Below are 23128 nucleotides of genomic sequence, written 5' to 3' on the forward strand. Positions count from 1 at the left end.
AATATAAGACAGAAGGCAGTTGCTTAGCCTGTATCGGTCCTGAGCACTCCAGGATTTTCTTCTAGTTAGAATTTCTAAGATGCAATGTATCCCACAAGTCTTGTATCTTTCCACTGACTCTGATATTCTCAGGGGGAAAATCAGTCAAGTTAAAGAAACGTAGGTGTTGAACCCAAGTGTAAGTAGGAATTTCAACTCCTGCACTTACCAGTTGTTTGAATTTGAACAATTGTTTACTGTTCAGAGTCTCACTTTCATCATTTATAAAAATAGGGAGTGAGAATTATTAGTGAAAGCAGCAGCCAAAGCAGTAAAGACTAGGGAACCATGAAACCCTGATTATTGTACTGTGTCTTCAGTGATGAATAGCTTCATGACTGCTGAGTCTGTTGCAGGAAATGCCTCCCTAGGCCTGTGGCATATCCCAGAATTCTCTTGCTTCAGAAACATACAGAGGTAGAATCATACAATTTTTGTGTTGAGTACATTCAGTTTGGATACTTGTTGCATGGTTGGGTTAAAGTGCCTTCTGGTAAGTTGTGTATCTTGGAAAAGTGGGAGAACTTTGGTTAGAGATTCAGAAGTCATCTGACCTTGTTGAATTAAAGTCAACATTTTCTCCTCCCTATCTTCCCCTATACAACAGCCTTCATTCAACTCAATTTGACATGTGCTAACTGTTAAGTTCTATTTTCTTTCAAGGAATCTTGGGGAAGGTGGAGATACTTTTCTTCTACTCAGCTCATTCATTTTGTTTTATATTATTTCCAGTGTGTCATTGGTTCCCCTGGAACCAAGACATTCTGATAGCTGAGCTTCACAAAAATCAGGGAAGTAATAGATAAGGAAGAGGATACATTTTACTTTCCAGAAGTGGAGACAGAGACTGACATGAAAATCTAAGTGAATTTTTCGATCTCTGTGTGATCCAGAGCCATCACAATAGGCTGTCTCCTTGTCTAAAAGATAGTGCATTATGATTCAGCTAGCAAATACAATGCTTAGCTGACCAAGGATTAAAGAATAGTCCTTGTTACACTAACCATTTCAGGGCTAGAAGGAAACTCTTCAATGACATTACTATGGATTATGGTGACATACATTTGTTACGAGTTAGAAAATTTCTGGCCATCAAGTACAGTGTTTCCTTAATGGTAAGGATCAAATGGATTGAAGTTACACAGTTAATTTAATATGCTAGTAGATTCTTGGCTAATGTTTCCCAACATAACTTAAAAAAAAAACAGAGTATACTTTCTCTTATACACCTAATTGTCCACAGTGAAAATTAGCATACTGAAACATACTAAAAGCCCTGATTTAAGAAAGACTGTGTTTTGTTGAACTTCATACTTTCAAATCATGACTAATCACAGAAATTGAAATATATATTAGCATTTCAAAGAATAAATATTTTGTAAAATATCTTGCAAAGTTTGAAATTTGTGATTTATAATCACTGTTGTTGGTACTTTATTGGTATTCACTTTTAATCTTTGCAACCACTCAGTGACATAAATATTATTTATAGTCATTTTATGTTTAAGAGATGGGGCTGAGAAAGGTAAAGGAAATTTCTCAGGCTCACATAGTCAATATGTCCTGCTGTTCATTTTCTGTTGTTTATAATTTTTCATGTATCCATTATGTGTCCTTTCTCTGTGCCTTGGCTTGTAATGTTCTCTGTGCCTGAAATACAAAGGTCATCATTCCTGTTGGATATCTTCCACATCCCTTAAGATTTGGATCAGGAATAATATCGGCTGACTATATGTTCTCTTTGTGACCCTATAGCACCATCTTTATATCATTTTTCATAGTGTCTATTTTTAAAGTGTCTGTGTGTTTCCTTTTTCTAGTCATTAATAAGATCTCTAAAATGAAATGCTATGCATGTATTCATCTCTTATATAGCTACTCATATGCACAGTGCTTACGTTCCAGTAAGGACATATTGATTAAAACTGAAGTAGAGGATCAATGTCTCTGTTACACTGCACTGAACTGAACTAATCTGAACTGAAGCCAGTTCCCTGCAGCTTGAAAGGCTTCAATTATACCACGCTGCATCCCACTTCCACCATAAAGGTACTGTTATGTTTTGGCCCAAATAACGGATGGACTTATTTTTGGTCCCTTTGTTAATCTTTAGAGAAATATAGGGAGAAAATTTGGAAGGAAAATGAGCATCTAGATTGAAATTTATATTATGGCAAAGATCATATTAGTAATCTAAATATAATTGCCCTAGCGCAGGCTTAGAAACAAATGCAGGTCTCAGTAAACGTGAATTACTGTTTAAACTGTTGCAATTGTGGGGAACAAGTTCAGTGATCATAAATAGTACTTTTTGGGCACCAGTTCAAGTCCCAGGTGCTCCATTTCCGATCCAGCTGCCTATTTATAGTTTGGGAAAGCAACATAGGATCGCTCAAATCCTTGTGGATTGTACCTAAGTGAGAAACCCAGAAGAACTCCTGGTTCCTGGCTTCAGATCAGCTCAGGTCTGACAATTGTAGCCATTTGAGGAGTAAACCAGTGGATGGCAGATATCCCAAACTCTGTCTCTTCTTCTCTCTGTAAATCTGTCTTTTAAATAAAAGATGTAGGGCCCGGCAGCGTGGCCTAGCAGCTAAAGTCCTCGCCTTGAATGCGCCTAAATCCCATATGGGCACCGGTTCTAATCCTGGCAGCTCCACTTCCCATCCAGCTCCCTGCTTGTGGCATGGGAAAGCAGTCGAAGATGGCCCAATGCTTTGGGATCCTGCACTCGCGTGGGAGACCTGGAGGAAGTTCTTGGCTCAGCACTGGCCTTTGCGGTCACTTGGGGAGTGAATCATTGGATGGAAGATCTTCCTCTCTGTCTCCCCTCCTCTCTGTATATCTGGTTTTGTAATTTAAAAAAATCTTAAAAAAATAAGAAATGTAAATTGTTTAAAAATAGTACTTTTATTAAGATTATGGTATTGATCAGAAGCCACTAAAGAGAAGTTTCTGAGAAGTTCTGGCATATTTCCTTCAAATGGTCTCAGAAGACATTAGTCACAATTGTCTCCAGTGGGGGTTATCATTAGGTCAGACAGTAGAGCTCTGTCTGAAGGTCAAATACAGTCTACCCACCCTCTTTTCCTACCATTTAACTATCAGAGCAACACAATTCTTTTTTTTTCCTATCTTTATTTTCACAATCTTTACATAGTTGATTAGGGCACAAGGAGTAAAGGGCTACAGGAAAGTGGGCATGGCTATTGTTTCCACATTATTGCTTTTTTTTTTTCTGCATCTGGGTCAAAGGGGGAGATAAAGGGAGAAGCCCCTCTTAGCCTCCCACCCATCCCAGGTCCCCAATCTAGGGCATGCTCCGAGGGTCCTGCCCAAGTGGTTTTGATAATTCAACAGTTTTGAATTGCTGCCAATCTTGCCATTCTAAGCACGATGAAATCACTGCAGAATCCACTGGTTGACATAGTCCACCTTAGAGTCTTTGTTTGCCCACATTTTCACTACCAACACATGGCTGGGGTAGTTGATTGATTTGTTCTGTCCTCCGTCCTCTGTTGTGGTACCAGGTGTCCTCTGCAGGTTCCGATGAATTGCCGTATCCTCCATGTGCACCTTGGTATGCTGTCCACTGCTCCATCTGAGCTTCTAAGGAGGCTCAGCTTTGACACTTGTACTCCTTGGCAGACCATGGAACCTGCACTTCTCCTCATGGTTAGGGTTCTGAGTCTGGCGGTTCGACTGGGGAGATCCACAAAGAAACTTTGTATGAGGTGATCTCAGACCAGATTCTTGTGTGCTTGCCAGTGCAGGTCCCGGCACAGTCCATCGCCCCAAACAGCTGGTGGTTGCAATTGCTGGGTCAGTTCCATTTCCAGCCCTGTCTTCCACATGAACCAATGGGTGTTGCAGTCTAGCCTGATTCTGCCCAGCATACACTGGGCCTTCACACAAACCAGTGGGAGCTGCAGCATAGTTAGAGTGATCTGCAATAACTCCCACCAGGCCAGCCCCTGCCCTGGTTCCTGTGCTTGCCCGTATGTTCTGCAGCTTGGTCCAGTCTGCTCCACATCCCATTCAGCTCTCCTACATGTGAATGGGCATTGAAGCCTAGTTCAACCCAACCAGCTCCACTATCCAGCCCACACACATGCTGGTGAGTGTCGTTCTGTCCAGCCATGTTTGCCCCATTACTGGTTTTCATGTTCTCCAGTGGGAGTGATAACTCAAGGGAGGTGCCCCCTATTTCCCTCCTGGGCCCACTACCGGATCCTGCACTTTCCGGGTGGTTCTGCAGCTTAACTTGACAGATTTAGCCCCCACTGCCAGCTTCTGCCATCTGATGCTGCGGCAAAGCCCAACTAACCCTCACCCATTCTGATTTATGCTTGCACTAGTAGGGACAGTCAGCCAAGCCTAACTCTTTCCTGATCTGGCTCACATGAGGCCCACAGGTGTTGTAGCCCAGCCCGGTCTGGTCTGCCCCCATCATAACTCACAATCTCCAGTGGGTGAGGTGAGAGGAACACATTTCTAAAACTTAATTTGCCCCATATTTTTTGCAACTTTGCTGTTGTAATTATTCAAAAGCAGACTCACAGGGTTTTTCCCTTAACATTTCCTGTGTTAATTTTCCTCCTATGAAGCAGTTTGAGGTATGCCCTTTTTTGCTGATCTCCTCTCTCATATCTGACAATAAATAGTCCCTGTGTTGATTATCTGGCTTATTCATCACGTCTTCTGCTTTGAAGCATAGAAATAGACTCATGACCTATCTTACTGTCTCTAATCTCATTGAAACAAAACACACCTGTCCATTCTTTAAAATCTCCCATGAGTTCTAAAAAAATCAAGACTTACATTCCATAGATATGTGATATTCTTATTCTCTCTCACTTTAAAGTAACCATATCAATTATCATTGCCTGTTTTTGCATAAGTGCCCAGATAAGCATCAAATTTTCATCATGCGCATTCAATGACTCTGTATATTCCTATTGTCAAGAATTTTCTTCTTTCCCATATGTTTGGCAATTTCTATTCAACCATCAAGCTCTGATTCCATCATTTCTACTTCTGTAAAACTACTGTTCCTACCATAATGCTAAGGGAAATGAACCAATCCCAAAAGGTTAGGTACCACATGTTTGCCTTAATTTAATATGATATGATGTTAAGCACATCATGTTATGTTATGGATATTATGTCATTTGTAGTATATAAACTAAAATTGAACTGTGAATGGGGGGTCACAGAAAGTGGTTAAGAAATCGCATTTATTTTTAGCATGTTGACTGCTCAATATCATGTCAATTCAATCCATAATGATGTTAATTGTTGCAGATGGTATATTAGTGCTTTTATTTGACCGGGAAGATGCTCTGCTGACTCTGCCCTCAGACCAGAGAGGGTCTTCCCAATAAGTAGATGGACTTGTCTGGACTATGGGATGTTGGACTCTATGCTTGGCAAATTCTTGCAGGGAGGGAACTTCAACTAAACTTGAACTATGGTTATGCAGCGGGGTGGAGGAACCCACCATGGGGGGAGGGTGAGGGGGAGAATCCCAGATTCTATGTAATTACAACATAATGTAATTAATGAATAAATTTAATTAAAAAAACTACTATTGCTACTTCAAGGCAAAGTCTGTGTTGTTTTCTGAGCTTCTATCACATTCTGCTGGTGGCTATGGTTTGGATATTAGTTTGGGTAACCTTCAAAGGCAGAAGTGTTTAAAGACTTGTATCTCATGTCCTATATTAAAAATACCAACAGAAGAGCCAGCATTGTGACATAGAGTGTAAAAACATCACATGGGGTGCACATTGTTTGGCACACTGTTTTCTAGAGTCAGAGCCGCTTCCTTGTGAACTAAAGCTTTATGACAGGAGATGCTAGAATGAGGAACAATATGTTTCAATGATGAAGAGCTCACAGGACTTTAGAATTCTGCCTTCTGAGCAGAAAAAAAGTTTGTAGAGTTATGACTTTTTTTCATGTAGGCATTGATATTGTCACAAAGCAAACAGCTAAGAGTTACATATTTTACCTCTATGATTACAGGCATTTGGGACACAACTTAGCCAATGTATTATTTTTAAGACTTTAAAAGGCCAGTTGACCTAATTCAGATATATTGATTACTTAACTCTGCTTTGAGTAGTAGCAATAGCTCGCACACAGTTCCTGGCACACAACAGGAGATGAAAAGCTGTTTGTGGTGTCATTGATGTCAGCTGCCATTCCCAGAAAAGTCAAATGTCTTCACACATTGCTAGAGCTGCAGAGAGGTTTCAGTACATGGAAAGTGTTCCATCCTTCCAGTAAAGTGCAAAGATGACTGAGGAGAGGAGAGTGGTACACAGCTCAACAAGTGCTGTTGGACTCTAAATATCTGTAAGAAAAACAACAAGCCTTTAGGAGCTCCCTTTTTAGTCCCATGTGCTGTGTTGACAAGTTAATTACTCAGCTATCAGGAGATAACTTGGTAGCGGTAGAGCATGTAACTATGTAATTACCAGGGGTTCCAGTAGTCGCTGTGTAATTATCAAGTAGTTTTCATGAAACAACATGTGCTTGCTTGTAAATATACAATTAAGTGGTGCTGCCATCGTTAGCTATGAAACAAAATCAGCATCTGGCACTCATGGTACCAGCTGTGGGGTCCTACAATTAAACTTTTCTTTAAATAGGAAGAAGTTTCCAAAAAGCACCAAGTCACAAAAACTAAGAGAAAGGCGTTTGAAACTACCTCTCTCTACCCCTTTTCCTAAAATGATATTTTCTTGTCATGTTTTAATAAACCCTGTATTTTCTTCAGAGTCAAATAGCATATGTTCTCTCTGATGTAAGGTAAACTTCATGCAAAATACAAAAGTAGGCATATAGGTAAACATGTACATGTATATACATATGCTCACAGATGAGCTATACAATGGAGACTAGCATCCTGGGGAGTGAAGATACATTGCAATATGCATCTCTGCTTCAGAATAAAGGGAGGACTTCCAGTGATGCTGTTAAAATATATCTTGACCGTAGGATGCTAGACGTTCTATCATTGTCTATACCTACAATGCCATGATACGCTTAAGCAGCAGAATGCTTGAACTGTGACTGTTGCTGAAGGACTACACTATTGTAATAATACGGAGGAAAACGGTTGGGGAGAACATGGAAGAGTGGAAAGGAGAATCCTTATGGCCATGGAACAGCATTGTGAAAAAAAAAGTTTAAATAAAAGTTGAATGATTTCATCTTTCTGAATATTTTGTAGATTCCTTTAAACAAATGTTGATTCTGTCTCCCTAAATTCCTGAACCTTTTACAGCCTGGCTGAGAATTCAGGGAGTATGTGCTCCTCAGTCAGTCAAAAACACCTGCCAAGCTCCTGTTTTGTGGCAGGACATATATGAGGCAATGGGCAAAGCGCCATGGTTAAGACAGTCACAGCCCCTGTCACCTTAAACTTTATGCCTTAAGAAGGCAAATAAACACACAAAAAATTACAAGTGTGATGAATTGTTAGTATAAGTTACTGAAGTTAGTAGCTCCAGTCTTATTTCTTAATTTATTCAATACTTTTGTTAAGCACATATTTTCTGCTATGTGCTATGTTGTGTCTTTGCAGGAATAGACTTCTTCTCTCAGGACCTGACCTTCATCCAGTACCCTGGATGCTTGCTACTGCCGTTGACACCCGCCAACTACCCTATCTAATGTATTGCATGTCTTCACCCAGCTGAATCTAATATGTTAGAGGACAGATGATAGTATTGTTTAAATAAAGCATTATCCCAAATGTGAAAACCTCACTAACCAGAAATTCTTGACCACAGAAGGAACAGCAAGCATAAAGCCCTGAGACATGAATGCGCTTGGCTTATTCAAGAAATAGCAAAAGAGGCAGTATGACTGGAAAAAAATCTGCAAGGGGAAGAATAGAGAGATGAGAGCAGTAAGCAAGTGAGATGGTACATGTGCCACCTGGGATCTTGCAAAGGAGGGAAAGTCTGAGCATCAAGTGGGGAGCTGAAAATGCAATATGTTACCTGATCGCTATGCTTAAATTGAATCCATGTAGGAGACGGTAAGTCTGAACTAAAATGATCTTTCCCTGCACTCTAAATAATAGTTTTTTATTGTAATTTTGGGGTGCAGAAGTTTGGCATTGTGATTAAGACATGGAATTGGACCATAAAATTAAAAATAAAATAGAAGCAAAAAAAGATACCACTTTATGACACCTGTATCCTCTATCGGAATACCTGGGCTTCAGTCCTGGTTCTAATTACAGTTACTTCGTAAAGGTGCCTGGAACACAGCAGATGATGGCTCAAATGCTTGGTCCTTGCTACGCTGGAATGAATTTCTGGATACTAACTGGAGTCTGTCCTTCCTACCTTCCTTCCTTGCCTTCGTATTTCCTTTTCTTCCTCTCTGCATTCCTTATCTTCTTTCCTCCTTCTTTTCCTCCTTCTGTTTTCTTTTCCTTCACCCATTCTCTTCTTCCTCCTTTACTTCTTCCCTTTCTCATTCTGTCCTTCCTTTCTAACAAGCTTTATATTGAACCTGAGAATAATTTAAGATCAAAACTTAGTCTCAAGCTACAGAACCCTGTAGATCTCTAGGTTTCCTGGTGCAAAAACTGTTTCTATTTAAACATATATTGTAATCCTTTCTCTGATTGGGCAAATTACTTGCCTTTTTTCCCTCATGTAGATTTATGCTTTACAACAGTAAAAACAAAGACAAAAAGATTAGTTAACTAGAGTGTAACACCGAAAAAGTAGGAAGCAGATACAAGATACTATTAATGTTCTGAATTTTTGTTTCTTTTCTCTATCCAGTTCTAAATTAGTAGACAGTAAAAAATATGCAGAGATGCTTTGAAGAATTTATGAGAAGTGGAATGAATATTTTTATTTGGGCAAAACTTTCTTGTTTAGTTTTTTTTAAAGATTTATTTATTTTTATTACAAAGTCAGATATACAGAGAGGAGAAGAAACAGAGAGGAAGATCTTCCATCCAATGATTCACTCCCCAAGTGAGCCGCAATGGCCCCTGCTACGCCGATCCGAAGTCAAGAGCCAGGAACCCCTTCTGGATCTCCCACGTGGGTGCAGGGTCCCAAAGCTTTTGGCCTTCTTCAGCTTCTTTCCCAGGCCACAAGCAGGGAGCTGGATGGGAAGTGGAGCTGCCAGGATTAGAACCGGTGCCCATATGGGATTCAGGCGCGTTTAAGGCAAGGACTTTATCCGCTAGGCCATGCCGCCGGGCCCTCTTGTATAGTTTTGTTGAAGAATATTTTCATACACTTTCAGAGATTCCTTATATTTGTGGATTAAAAAAAAATTACCAGGGCCCCACGTGGTAGCCTAGTGGCTAAAGTTCTTGCCTTGCGTGTGCCAGGATCCTATATGGGTACCAGTTCTAATCTCAGCAGCCCCGCTTCATGTCCAGCTCTCCGCTTGAGGCCTGAGAAAGCAGTCAAAGATGAGCCAAAACCTTGAGACCGTGCACCTGCATGGGAGACCCAGAAGAGACTCTGGGCTCCTGACTTCAGATAAGTGCAGTTCTGGCCATTGAGGCCACTTAGGAAGTGAATCAGTAGATGGGAGATTTTTGTCTCTCCTCCTTTCTGTATATCTGACTTTCCAATAAAAAAACAAATCTTTAAAAAATTTACTAGATGTATTTATCTTTTAAATTAACTTTCCATGATATTTTGCAAAGCGCTTGTATTCAGTAGGAATCCCCAAAGTGATTTCTATGAATTAATTTTATATTTCTGGTGCAGTCAGTCTCTTCTAATTTCCGGATCCCCCAAATTCTATACATTTACTTAGTTATATGAGACACTATGTGTTAGGGCAAACACTATGTGTTGATGGTCATTTATCCTTGAAAATAACTGAGAAGAGCAAAGGAGATTTTTTTAGTTATTATTCTGAAGGAGATCATAGTTCTGTTGTATAGAAGAAGCAGAGATGAGCAAGGTCCATCCATTGCCTCACAGGCCAGGCACTACACCAAGATTTTACTTACTTAATCATTTCCTTGCTTTCCTAATGATTCAGTGTATTCCCATGTGGTAGCTGAGTAAGCTAAGCAGAAGAAGCTACACAAACTTTAAATATCTGATGTTCAGTTCAGAAGACAGGTGGGGATAAAATCTAGGTATGAATGACTCTTGTTGGATTACATTCAAAACGTTCTGTGTAAATTAGAAATCCAGGAAGGAAGTCGGAGGGAGAGGATAGAAGGAAAGGGATGAGGAGAGAAGTGCTGAGGAAGGGGGAGAGAGAGAGACATAAAAGGATAACAAATCTGACCTACTGGTGAGTTGTGCTTTATTCATCCTTTGGTCTTGGTTTCATTTTATCCTACATTTCAAATGCTTCTAGAATGTCTGACTTATTCAGTGACTTCATCATTAAAAGGACACTGGGGAGGGAGACAAGAGTGGATTTTTCAAAGATGCATTACCTTGTGCAAACTGCCCTCTTTCACATTCCTCTCTTGAAATATCACTGGCCATTCAGCTTTATGCTATTACAGTAGCAATAAAGTGGCTCTGTGCAAGACACATGGAAAATCCATCATTCTTAACTAGGGTTGAGAACTTTAAAATACAAGGCTAAAATGAAGAGTTATTGTGGTAACCCGACACAGGAGAACAAAAATGTGTTTCTGGTGATTTTCATGCGTAAGCATTTAAGATGCACATGTCAGAATTTAAGTAGGAGAACAGAAGAATTTGGTCTCAATATTAATTAGGAAAATTCGCATATGAAAAGGGGAAAAAGCCAATTCCCCCAAACCTAGAAGAAATGCTCAAGATAATTGTTCTGAATAATGAGTCCTCAGATCCTATGAGAACCTAAGCATATAAGAGAAATACATCAAGTTGACATTAAACAATTCTGAGCTTTCCTAACTACACACAATTATTATATTTGAACGAATGAGACATATATAGTTAATAAATTACTAAGAGAAAATACTTAAGTACATATTGTACACAGTGAGTTAATTCACCACCTGCAACAACACATCCCTATTTTGGGGGGGAATGTTTGAGCATCTAATGTATCCACAGCAATATCAAAACTTTGTTTTCCCAAAGACAGAATACTCAGTATAACATATGTGAAACTCTTTAGTAAATTAAAAAAATAAAATTTATGTATATATGTATATTATGATATAATTTTATAAGCTCTGGAATTTCCTCTCTCCCCGTTCCAAATCTAACCTCCACTGATTTCCCTTATATTATTACAATAGTATAATCCTTCAAAAGCAGTCAGAAGTTCATCATTCTGCTATTTAAGTGTACCCTGACATTGTAGGCATGGAGACATCCTATTTAAAGAGTGCTGTTTTGAGTAATAGCTGCTCTGTTTCTGATCCAGATCCCTGATGATGGCTTGGGCTCCTGTCACCTGCATGGAAGACATAAACAAATTCCTGTATTTGGCCTTGGTTTAGCACAGCACTGGCCATCATGTACATTTGGAGAGTGAATCAGTGAATAGTTTCTCTTCCTGACTTGCTCTGTCTTTCAAATAAACCAACAAGCAAATCTTTTTTTTTCTTTTAAAGATTTTATTATTATTGGAAAGCCGGATATACAGAGAGGAGGAGAAACAGAGAGGAAGATCTTCCGTCCGATGATTCATTCCCCAAGTGAGCGCAACGGCTGGTGCTGCGCCGATCTGAAGCCAGGAGCCAGGAACCTCTTCCGGGTCTCCCACGCGGGTGCAGGGTCCCAAAGCTTTGGACCGTCCTCGACTGCTTTCCCAGGCCACAAGCAGGGAGCTGGATGAGAAGTGGAGCTGCCGGGATTAGAACCGGCACCCCTATGGGATCCCGGGGCTTTCAAGGCGAGGACTTTAGCTGCTAGGCCATGCTGCCGGGCCCAAGCAAATCTTTAAGAAAAGAATTACTATCAATTTTTTTCTGTCAGTCTCAGAACTTTTTGAGTCACCTGTGGGGGGGGGAGCGGAAGAGATGGCTCCAAGAAGAAAGGTTGAGGTGAGGATGAGGGGAAGTGATTTCTATTTTCATGTTTTTTTTTTTTTTCCTTTTGGGTGGAGTATATCCTGGTTCTATTCAACTGTGTCCTAACAATTCTGGTATGTTCTACTTTAAGTGGGGTTCAGAATAGCAAAGTGCAGCTTGTCTTATTTCATAAAAAGAATCAGAGTCCTGATTCAATACTGAGATGAAAAGGCTTTGCTTAGTACCTTGGGGAGGATATTTCTGTTTTAATGGGTAGGTAGTAGAGTGCAGATTGGTGGTTCTTGAGCTTCACATCTAGTGGTTTGGTTCAATACAAACTGATGGGTCAAAGCTGCACATTTTTAAATTTAATAGGCATGGTCTGTAATCCGAGTTTTATGTTGCTACTAAGTTATGCCATGTAGAATCATAATTGCAGAGGTTAAGAATAAATGATATTATATTAAACAAACTAAGTTTGAATCCCCATCTTCTTACTCTTGTTTTAGCCTGGAAAATTGCTTGGTCCTAAGCCCTAATTTCTGCTATGAAATGAGTTCAAATCACAGTATTATTGCATTTATTCAGCAAACTGCATGCAGATATCTTATATATAAATAGATGCTATACGAATCTCTCATCACTGTGCTTCTGGTGTTGCAAGCATTATGTAAAACTAAGCTAAGTTTTATCAATATCCTACTATGGTTTCCTCTAGCAGGCTCAAAGCTTTACTCTTCCTATTTAGTTTGGTTATCTATTGTGAGCTGATTTTTGCAAATGTTCATCCTGTAGTAGGTGAGATCAGTTTTATTCTTCATCATGTTTATATCCAGTTTTCTAAGCATCACTTATGAAAAACATTATTGTTTCCTTCAATGAATGTTATTAGCATTTATTAAATTTCAGTTGATTCTAAATGTGTCAATTTTTATTTCTAACATGGAATTACCATTCTGTATATTGGTTGTGAATCTTTTTTGATGCAAAATCCATGCTGTCTTGCTTACTGTAGCTTTATGTTATGTTTTAAAATCATACATTATAATGACTTCTGCTTTGATAATTATTGCCCATGATCACACTGACACATTTGTTTTTTGTGGTTCCATACAAATTTTAGCTGAGGTTTTATACTTCTGTGTAAAATATGACAATTTCAAGTCATTGCTTTTATTATTTTCCATGATACAGTTTTGCAGGTGTAGGGATTCCACCCTCTGCCTCCTCTTTCAACCTCCGTTAACTTCCTCCCAACATTTCCCCCCATATCATTAAGTACTATAGTCTCTTAGCAACAATTACAATTTTAAGATTTGTTATTTGAGTACATTATGGCATCATAGATGTAGACAAAGGTAGAAAATGTAGTATCATATTGTCAACACATATTTAACTGTTTCTCTGGGAGTCTTCCTTTTATTTGAGTGTAGAGAGTGCTGCAATGTATCTTGACTTCCCAGTAAAGATTTTTATAGATACTTCATAGAATCTGTAAATCATTTTGAGTAATAGGTATGTTTCAAAATCTTAATTTTCACACCAAGGGGGAAAGTCTCATGACTGGGTAGGTCCGGGGCCCATCCACCGCCCTCATTAGGTGGTTAATGGGACTGGAGAGGGGAGCGACCTTGGGCCTGGGGGTTTAAACTCCCAGCAGCTTGCTGGCTGCTGGTGGGCCTCAGGATGGGGTGTCTTGCTCGGATCCCGACTCCAGCCACCATGTGCATGTGGTGAGCAGTCCCTGGGCAGCCAGTGCGCCATTTGGCGCCAGGTTCTGCCTGCTGGTTGCCCGGCCGGGGAGTTCTGGGGTTTTGGTTCATTGAATCGCTGCTTAGGTAGCTCCACGTTGAGCCCACAGTGCTTCTGGGATCTGAGTCAATCCTAAAGATTCCCAATGACAGTAACTCTTCCTTTGAAAAACTTGCAATCACTGAACAATGCTGAGCACCGAACACCATTTCATGCAAAAGCTAAGGCACGGGGCTTGTCCAGCAGGATCATATCCTATTACCTGACATGATGATGGATCAGGAGACAGGTCACGTTAGACAGGGTCATGACATTAACTAGCACTTGAGAACCATATCCGGGAGTAGATTCTGTGGGGGATGTGTGGGCCAAACCTGTGGAAATTCTAGACCCACTGGTTAGCTCAAGAGTTTGGGTGGTGATGGACTAAGCTAGGTGTGACCAAGGAGCCTACCATCAATCACAGGTAAAGGAACCCGCAACAGTCTGGACTGGTCAAAGCAGCAGCACCCGAATGTGCATCCTGAATAGGGTGTGGGGTGGGCCGGGCTGCAATGTTCACCAGCTCATACAAGGCCAAATGGAAGGCCAGACTGCACCAGGAAATGGCCTAAAACACAATGGCGTGTGTGAGAACTGGGTCTGGGAGGGGATCAAGTGGAGGAACTTGGGAAACTCCCTTGGTGAGTCATAGCTCCCACTGGTGAATATGTGGTCCAGACGTGGGGGTTGGACAAGCTGGGCAAAGTAGCTCCAACAGTTGGCTAAAATGTAAATTGGTAATGGAACGGGATGTACTGGGCAGGACTGAGCAAACCTTAGCCCACAAGCAAAATTAGAAATCAGGATGGAGCACAGGTCATGCCGAGGTAGGCTCTTGCACCTTCTGGTCTTGTGAGCCAAGGACACTAAGCCACAGTGTCTATGGCAGAGGCCAGGACAAGTGAGGGACTGAGCCAAGCTGGGTCAGAACAACCTCTGGCATGTGCGTGATCTATGACTGGGAACAGGCTTGATTGGGGAGCTAAGGGGACACTCTAACTGGGTTGAGGTTCCTACCAAGGGGCACAAGTGCTGGAATGGGGGCTGCGTTCTGATCAGGATATGCTTGTAGTCTCCCTTGGCACTAGTGTGGACTGGGACTGGATGCACCAAGCCAGGCCAGAACCCAACACCTTCTGGTGTTCTGGAGGTCCAGGGTAGATGTGGGACAGACTAAGCTAGGTCTCAACCCCTATTGAGCCATATGTGAGCCATATGTGGGTATGGAATAGCCATGACTGGACTGACACATCCAACAGCAAGAACCAGAATGGGTTGAATGCCAGTCAGGAAAAACCACTGTTCTTGCTAGAACAGGGAGCGGAACTGGGTAGTACTGGCTCATGGACTCACTGGTATGCGCAAAATCTGGCACTGGGAAGGCTTCTGATGGAGGAGCCTGGGCAACTCCTCTGGCAAGACACAGTCCCTGCAGGTAAGCGCAAGAAGCATGATAGGAAACAGCCCAGAATAGGCCATGGAAAGTTTCCCACAGGCATACATTTGGCATGGTCCGGGGCAGACCAAGCTGAATCAGTTCAGGTTATCCACTGGAAAATCCGAACACCAGAACAGAGTGTGGGTCTAGCCAGGTTTGGTCGTGACAAAAACCAGTGCACAATATGGAATGCCAAGGTGAGGGTTGCCTGTATTGGATGTGACTGCAGCACCCAACCAGCACACATGAGAACCAGGAAGGGAGGGGGCAGAGCCGGCAGGGGGAATAAGGGGGTGGTCCCCTCGCCGGACAGCTACTCCCACTGGAGAGTGTGAGCTGGGATGGGGACAGACCAGACTGAGCAGGGCTACAACACCTGTGCGCCTCATGTGGATTAGACCAGGGAAAAGCCAGGCTGGGCTGATTATTCCTGTGGGTGCAAGCATAAATTACAGTGGGTGAGGGTTGTTTGGGCTTAGCCGCAGCATCCGCTGGCAGAAGCTGGCACTGGGGGCTAATTTTGTCAAGTCAAACCACAGAACCACCTGGAGTTTGCATAATCTGGGAGTGGGAGAGACCTGGGAGGGAAATAGTGGGCTACTCCCTCTCGGGTTACTACTTCCACGGGAGGGCATGAAAACTAGGACAGGGCCTGGGGGTGCTAGACAGAGAGGCACTCAACAACATCCGTGAGGGCTGGATAGTTGAGCTGGTTAGATGGAACTAAGCTTTAATACCCATCGACATGTACGAGAGCCAAATGGGATGTGAGACAGACTGGACTAGTGTGCTACACGTACTGGCAAGCCAGGGTAGGGGGCGGGCCTGGTGGGGGTTATTGTGGGTCGCTCTGACTAGGCTGCAGCTCCCACTGGTTGATGTGATGGCTGAATATGTGCTGGGCAGAACCAGGATGGACTGCAACACCCATTGGTTCCAGTGGAAGACAGGGATGGAAACAGAACCAACCCAGCAATTGCAACCACCAACTGATCGGGGTGATGGACTGTGGTGGGCCCTATGCTTGCTAGAACATACAAGAATCTGGTCTGGGAATACCTCAAAGTTTCTTTGGGGATCTCCCCAATTGAACTGCCAGACTCAGAACCCTAACCAAGAAAAGACAGAAGACAGAACAAGTCAATCAACCACCTCAGCTATATGTTGGCAGTGAAATACTGGGCAAATGGAGACTCTATGATGGACTATGTCCATCAGTAGATTCTTCAATGACCTCATCATGCTTGGAGTGGTGAGACTGACAGCGATTTATAACAGTGAACTATCAAAATCACTTAAGCAAGAATCTCGGAGCATGCCCCACATCTGGGACTTGGGGTGGGTGAGAAATTGGGTGGGGCTTCTCCCTCAATATCCCCCTTTACCTCAGATACATGATGGAAACAATATGGAAATAATAGTCTTACCCACTTCCCTATAGCCCCTGATCTTTTTACCATAGTTAACTATGTAAAGATTGTCAAAATATAATAAAAAATAGGAACCTAAAAAATATTAATTGTTTCAACTCATGCAAACAGGATATCTTTCCATTTCTTTGTGCTCTCTTCAAAATTTTTGATCAGTGATTTAGTTTCAATTGGGGATATCTTTCATGTCTTTGGTCAAGTTTTATTCCCAGGAATTTATTTTATATCTTTCAGAAATATGACTTCAGTCAGGAAGGGTGTGTCGTGGTACATGGATATTAATAGTTCTTCTAAGTGTGTTGCGGTTTAGGGGTACAGAAGAAAGACAGAGTTTCATCTCAATTTCATCTGCCGATTAAAATTCTTGGCAGAGTCTTCCCTGTATGTTGTTTCATGTTTATTAATCACTGAACTAAGTGCTTTCACATGTGACTTAATTAGAACCATGCACCGTGTCAATGTGAACTAGGCATAATCTTTCTCATATCACAGATGAAACCTGAGATCCAATTGGTTGATAACTTGCCCACGGTGACCATAAGATCCATGTCTCTACCCAGGTTCCCACATAGCAACTCATCCCTAATTTCTTCTTTTTATTGATTCATTACTTCATCTGAAAGACTTATTTATTTATTTGAAAGTCAGAATTACGCAGAGAGAGAGAAAGAGAGATCTTCCATTTTTCTGGTTCACATCCCAAATGGCTTCAACAACTAGTTAGGGTTGGGGCAGGCTAAAGCCAGTGGCCAGAGACTTCCTCTGAGTTTTCCACATGTGTACCGGGGGCCAAACACTTAAATGATCTTCCCCTGCTTTTGCTAGCATAATAACAGGAAGCTGGTTCAGAGGTGGAGAAGTACTGCAGGAGACAGCTTAATCTGCTACAACACAGCATTGGCCTTCCTGACAACTTCTTAAACGTAACTTTTATCTTTATTTCTCAAATTACTCTTAAATGTCTTTTCACTCCCCACAAAATGAGGTTAAAGTGAATGTTAATACCACAGGCAAGAATTGAGTCTTTTCTCTGTCTGAGGGAATAGCTTTCAAAGCATGAACACAAACTCCCTTGGGTAGCTCTACCCACTGTGTATCTGAGAAAGAATATTTCTGAAAAAAATGCCATTTAATTAAATTGATTTGCTTACTTCTTTAGATATTAGATTGTACTCAAAGCTTTCCATCTTTTCTGCAGTGTTTGCAATGTTGACATTAAAGTACAAAATTGTATTGAACAATAAAAATGCTGTAATAAAATAAAGGTGATAAATCCTTTTAAGTGGCAGTTTGAAAGGCATTCTATGGGAACCAAGTGAATGGATCAGAGATTGGAAATATTGTCCTACCTATTGGATAATATCATCTTACTTTACACTCATGAAGCAAAAAGAAACCCTTCCATATGTTAATATGAAGAGAGACGCAAAATGGTGTAGTAAGCAACGAATGAAAGCTCTATCAAGCACAAAATAATCCTAAATATTTCCATTTATGTATGGCTTGCCTTAAAACTGGATGTTCAAATCCATTTGAAATTACTTGTTTGGAGAATTGGATGGAAATCTTAACTAATTATCTTCTGCAAATGCATGTGACATAAACTTGCCTGTCATAGATAATGGAAATATTTTCACAGGGTTTTCAGATTCATCATAGTCTCTATGGTATTTTCCATTAACAATACATTTTGAAAAAATAAGATGTTTAGCTAAGGCTGCTAATTCTTTGAAACTCTAATCATTTAAGCTGTCTAGCCTTGTTCAGAGTAATTATTTCTATCCATTATCCATCATGCTAAGAAATGACAGCTCAGGGACAAGGAGACTTTTCAAGCAAATGCTTTAAGACAGTGTTTTAGTTTGCCGGCACTAGCCAATGTTAATTAAATTAAATAAACAATGACTCATGGTATAAATACAGCACATAGTGGCTTAAAAGAAAAAAATGCAATGACTTTAAAATAATTTATTCTTCCAAAGAAAATAAAAGGCAGGCTTTATTTTCTGGGCTTTATGTTTTACTTCTTTAATATTTGTTTGTTGTCAACTTGCATTGTCTCTGAAAATCTCATTTCTGACATTAGCAGGGAAGAGGATAGACAGTTCTTTATTCCAGATTGGAGATGCATTTCTTATGAAGAGAGAAGAGCAAACTGCTTTAAAAGTCAGCATTATGTATGAAGATCCTATCCATTTGTGAAGTGGTAAACCAATCCCAGCAAATGGGCTTATAATCTAATCTTAGTGTCATTGCCAATACTCATCTAATACATATCACTGTTAAATGCAACCACCAGTGTTTTTCTTTTTTTTTCAGCAGACATCACTCTTTTCTGATGCATGCTTGAAAGGCTTTAGGAAGCTATCATTTGTTGACATTTTTATACTTAACATGGATAACAGTGTCAGAATCATTGGCACATAAGAAAGTGTGGAAGCGTTTCCTCCCATCCATTGTCCACCTTCTCTACCATTAGGGAAAAATGTCTTACACCATGTCCTTTAATTTGTTATAATATGGAGTTTGTCAATCTTCAAAATACGTGTTTAAGAATGCTGAACTAATACCTATAAAAAGGAAACAAAATTCTAGGTCACTCTTGCCCTCTGCTGATTTCCAATTATCTTTTTGTCCTATATAGTTGGTTTCTAGAAAAAAACAAATGTTACACAAACTTCTCATGACCTTTGTGATATTTTCATCTTGTAAGTCCAAGGGAACCTGCAATCTGATTTTAGGTCACAGAGGGAGGGGCAGAAACAGCATCTTGCACCTCAGGAATCAAACATGCCTAGGATTGATGAAGACAGTGCTTGAAAGAGTGTGCTGAAAGAGTGTAGCATCCAATAGTCCTGAAAAACCACTTTGTGAAGAAAGAGAAAGTAAGGTATTAAGGGGTATTATCTAAGGCTCCCCAAAGAAAAAATGTCTCTTATCTATCTATATTTGCATCTATATAATCCCTATTTATATCATATCTGTCTCTATCTATATTTATATCAGCTGTAACTATGTCTATTTCCATATGAAGAGGGTGACTTGGTTCACACGATTTTGGAGGCTGGAAAAACAAGTAAGTCAGAAACATGAGGGGCAGAGAAAAATCAATGGGTCAGCTCCAACAACCAGGCAGAAGGAAAATTCAGCCTTCTTTTCCGCTTATTGTCAAATCATATATGACCAGATATATGGGCAACGTATTGTTCAGTGCAACTGACAGATGAAAAAAGTAATCAAGAGTCTGCCCTTAGCTTGTTGCCCATGCATGTATTCTTCAACGATAATTTAATCTTTAAGTAAAAACAGAAAAGTTTAAAGTTTGCATAATATAACACAACTGCCCTATATACAACTAAAACTACAGTAATCCCTTCCCTTTCTCAGAAAAGGAGGCTAAGCCACTGAGTGATAGTTACTTTTGTACTTAAAATACCAATAATGCACGTTCTATGTGAATAGTTAGTATTTAGGTTCCATGACAGTGCATCAATATATCTTCTGTTACATGATAAAAGAATAACTGTGAAATGAAAAGAAGCATATTTGACATATACACAAATATATATACATAACAAACTAAGAAGCAAATTCTTTTGGACGTTTACTTTCCTTGAAGCTGACATGTGCCACCACCTTCTTTCAAGAGCCTTTTGTAGCTCTGCTGCCTTCAGCAAGCACCTCCTCTCCTTATGCGTCTGTCTTGTGGAATGACCCAATTTTTCACTCCTAAGAGGCTGCATCATTCACAGTCCTGCCTGAATTGAGTTATTGAAGATTTTCATTGACCTTAATCACAGGGCACAGAAATACTAAGATGTGTTTTCCAGACATATTCTTCTTTTTTTTTTTTTTTCCTCCATTGTGTGACATTCCTTTCTTTGGCAAGAATCAACTCCCTTTTTTGCTTGCTGATTCAGATGCATGAGGAGCTCAACATAGCCAGGTAGAGAACTTAACTTCTAACTAAGTGGGATCCTTGCTATCTGTTGATGGAAAAATTCCTACATTGGAATTACGAAATCAAGACCAAAAGAAAACATAATCACAGTGTCAAAGACCATTAGAGAGACTTGTGCATCTTGAGATGGAAGGGGAAACTTGGAACCAAAGCTTTCCGGGATGAATCCACATGACAAAGCCTGTGGTTAGCAATGGCAAGCCCACAAGACCCTGTCATGTGAAAAAGGCCACAAAGGCTGCAAGGAGGTGGAGATGTTTGAGTTAGCAGGCTCAAACAACTTGCACATCTAGAGGCACATCTTCTCTCTCTCCTGCCTCATGTTCTACAGTCGCTTTCTAGTGGCCCTGAAAAAGTGTCAACGTTAATGCTGGCAATGCCTTCTACAAGAATGAAAGCTGCTGGTTGTCTCCTCAGCTTTCTGGGAGAGTTGCCTCAGTCACTTTCCTTAAACCTAATCTTGTCTCTGAATCTTGTTCCCTTTTCAGTTGCATGCTGCTCCTCTTTCAGTCTTACACACCACTCCATGGGTCACAGAATACAAAAACAGGAACCAAAAATTTGCTAGGAAGGAAGTTACTATGAGTCACAGTGTGTGAGTCACATTCTCATACACTTTCTTCCTGTACTATTAAATCCTGCCTTTGAGAGATGCAGAACTACATGTTACTATATATCTCCACTTAGGATGCCCTTAGATGAGGGGTCACAATAGAGGAGGCAAATACTTGCTATAAGTGTTGGTTCACATGGCTTCTTAGATGAAATTCCTACAGTCAACTGGAGGATACCCTGTATTGTTTGAAAGTGTGAAAGTTGCAGTGAAATCCAGCCTGGTTCTGATAGACTAAGAGCTAGAAGTGCTAAAGGTGGGAAATATTGAAGGTTAACACATGGAGAGAATAAATTCAGCCTTATACCCTTTTTTTTGACTGGAGGGAGCATTTGATTTATCAATTCAAATTCCAATGCAGATAAAAATGTGCCACATAATGCAATGTAATTAATAAAAAAAAGTTAAAAAAAACGAAATTCCAATTCTTTAGGAAATACTCAGTCATACCTAGAAACAAAGTTTAACCACAATTTTGATATGATGTTGCTTATTTATGTGTTAATTCATAGATAAAATTAAATGTAAGGTCTCAAAATGATCATAGTGTCAGAGAAAATGAATGGTTAAGCATAATTTCACATCTTTTATGCAGACTTTCTATGGATCCAATCTGTGTAAGTTTATTATTGACCCTTATTTTTTTTTCTAGAACTAAGAATGTATTGTGTGACAATAAGTACATGTAAGCAAAAATAACTCTATTTTAGAGTATAAACAATAATTCCCTCAGTGAGAGGAAAACATATCACTGGGTATTCTGGAAGGGAGAATATATTTTTTAAATTTTATCCTTATTATCATTATTTATATACTTCTATATTTTCTGGGATTTCCCTTATTCTGTGCCCAAACCCACAACCTCCTCCCCAACACTGATTTCCTCTATGCTATTACAATAGTATAGTTCATAAAAAGTCATGAGTCTGTCATTGCAGGCATAGACAATGGCAGAGTCCAGCATCCTATTGTTGAGACATATTAAACAGTTTCACTTGGAGTCCATCTTTGATCTGGAAGTAGAGATGCATACTGTATCATATCCTCACATCCAAATACGATAATAGCCATTACACAGCTACTATACATCTGCTTAAATGAAAGCCACAATACAAAATCAACAACAGGAAGAAAAATAGAAATTTAAAACACTATGAAGTTAAATAACATGCTACTGAATGACTAAAGAGTCGTTGAAGAAGTGAAAAAGAAAATAAACTTTCTTGAAGAAAATGATGCTATGGAGGACCTATGAGTCAGTGAAGAATTTAATATGAGAAAAAATAAAACTATTTTGAAGAAATAAGAATAAAAACAAAAATATCAAAATCCATGAGATATAGTTTCTGCTGATCTTTGTTGGTGAGGTGTCTCTCCCGAAGGCAACAGATAGATGGGCTTTGTTTTTTAATCCAGTCCACTAACTTATGAGGTGTGATTGATGGATTTAAGCCATTTGCATTCAGGGTTAAAATGAATAGGTGATAACTTGGTCCTGTCATTTTAGCAAAGGGTTGTTCATTGTTTGTTTTAGTTCCATTGTTATTTTACTGGGATGTTCTTTACATTTGCCTTTGCTTTGCTGGGTGCTATTTCTTTTTTCTGTCAATAGAACATCATTAAGTATCATTTGTAGGCAAGGTCGGGAGGAGGCATATTCTTTGAGATTTCCTTTACTGTGGAAGAATTTTATTGCGTTTTCAAACACTAACAAAATCTTTGCTGCATACATGATTCTGGGCTGACATTTTTTTTTCCCTTTAGAATCTGGATTATGTCAATTCTTTCTCTTCCGGCTTGTTGAGTTTTCTGTGAGAGGTCAGGTGTGAGTCTGATTGCCATTCCTCTATAGGTCAATTGATTTTTTTTTCATGCACAAATT

The sequence above is a fragment of the Ochotona princeps genome, chromosome 2 (genome assembly GCF_030435755.1).
Source record: "Ochotona princeps isolate mOchPri1 chromosome 2, mOchPri1.hap1, whole genome shotgun sequence".
Classification (NCBI taxonomy): domain Eukaryota; kingdom Metazoa; phylum Chordata; class Mammalia; order Lagomorpha; family Ochotonidae; genus Ochotona; species Ochotona princeps.